The 1,402-nt window shown below is 42.4% G+C and overlaps 1 non-coding gene across 1 annotated transcript; it reads left to right on the top strand.

Moving 5' to 3' along the window:
• The first annotated feature begins 609 nt into the window (after positions 1-609).
• Positions 610-715, top strand: LOC112535051. The gene has a single exon (XR_003079256.1). It is a non-coding gene; the product is annotated as a small nucleolar RNA R71 (small nucleolar RNA).
• The last annotated feature ends 687 nt before the right edge of the window (positions 716-1,402 follow it).

The raw sequence follows: 1,402 nt of genomic DNA, 5'->3' as shown, positions 1-1,402 counted from the left end.
ATTCTGTACGGAGGCCTGCTGGTTTCTAAGAGCTGCATCCATTTGCTGAAACCTATTCTGTGAAGTGGACACAAACTTTATCATCAACTCCTCTAAATTGGGCTTCTTCTTCTGGTTTTGGGATAGTTAAGGAGATCCCATTGTTGGTGCCGGTGTGTGATCGAATCACAGGCGTTGTTATTTCACCACCCGAAGTTAGAATGGTTTTTCCACCCTGGGTTATATATGGTGCTGTATGGGTTATTCTGCTGCCTGGGTGCATTTTCCATATAATCAACTTGTTCATGGTTAGCAAAAGAAGATGAAGGAGAAGCAAATATACCTCTCGTATTACAGTTTGCATTATAGTACGGTCACCACAAAACTCACAGCCAAGTTGTGCTGCATGGACTGACATTTGGAGCTGGTCGATCTTCTTGGCCAAAAGCTCCACCCTTCCTAGCCTACTCAGAAGGCCCATCGATACGTGTTCATGGCCATCTCCAAAACTAAGTTCTGGGCCTACTCTGGTGTCTTACTATTGATGGCCCACCTACAGCTGCATCCACCATCTGCCTCGTGGCTGAGTTCAAGCTACTGTAAAAAGTCTACACCTGCATCCATAATAGCAAACCGTAGTGTGGGCAACATCTCAGTAAGTCCTTGTACCTCTCCCATACATCATACATGTTCTTATCATCAAACTGCACAAAAGAAGAAATATCATTATGCATCTTTGCAGTCTTAGCAGGAGGAAAGTACTTATAAAGAAACTTTTCAGCCAAAGAATTCCAAGTGGTGATGTTGTTAGCTGGTAGCGACTGTAGTCATCTCTTTGCTCTATCCCTCAAGGAAAATGGAAACAGCTTAAGCCCAATGATATCATCGGTAGTCCCATTTATCTTGAAGGTATCACAAATCTCTAAGAAGTTTGCGATGTGGGCATTAGGATCTTCACTGGGCAAGTCCCCAAACTGTACACTTTGCTGCACCATCTGAATGACATTTGGCTTAATTTTGAACTTATTTACTGCAATATGTGGCCTCAATACTAGTGTGTGTCCCCTCCAAAGAAGTTCTAGCAAACCCGTAGATCGTCCTGTTTGCTTCAGCAACATTGTTGTTGTCGTCTCCCCTGTCTTCTGGTGTATGGATAGGAATCTCAATCTACTCCTCCTCCTCCATATCTAATCGCTTTCTTAGCTGCCTGAGGGATCGCTCTAGTTTGGGCAGAGGGTCTACTAGTGCAGGATTAGAACTCCTTGTCGTAAACTACATGAAATGAGCAAGGCAGCAACAAACCAAACAAATAAATGAATGAATAAATGAATAAAAAGCAATGACAAAAGCATAAAAGAAAAATGGCTAAAGTAACAAATAGAAAATTTCACTCTAGTTTTCAAACAAAGTTCCCCGGCAACTG

This window comes from Ricinus communis, chromosome 5 (genome assembly GCF_019578655.1).
Source record: "Ricinus communis isolate WT05 ecotype wild-type chromosome 5, ASM1957865v1, whole genome shotgun sequence".
In the NCBI taxonomy this organism is placed as follows: Eukaryota; Viridiplantae; Streptophyta; class Magnoliopsida; order Malpighiales; family Euphorbiaceae; genus Ricinus; species Ricinus communis.
Note: the sequence above shows the minus strand (reverse complement) of the source record. Positions and strands in the feature narration are given on the sequence as shown.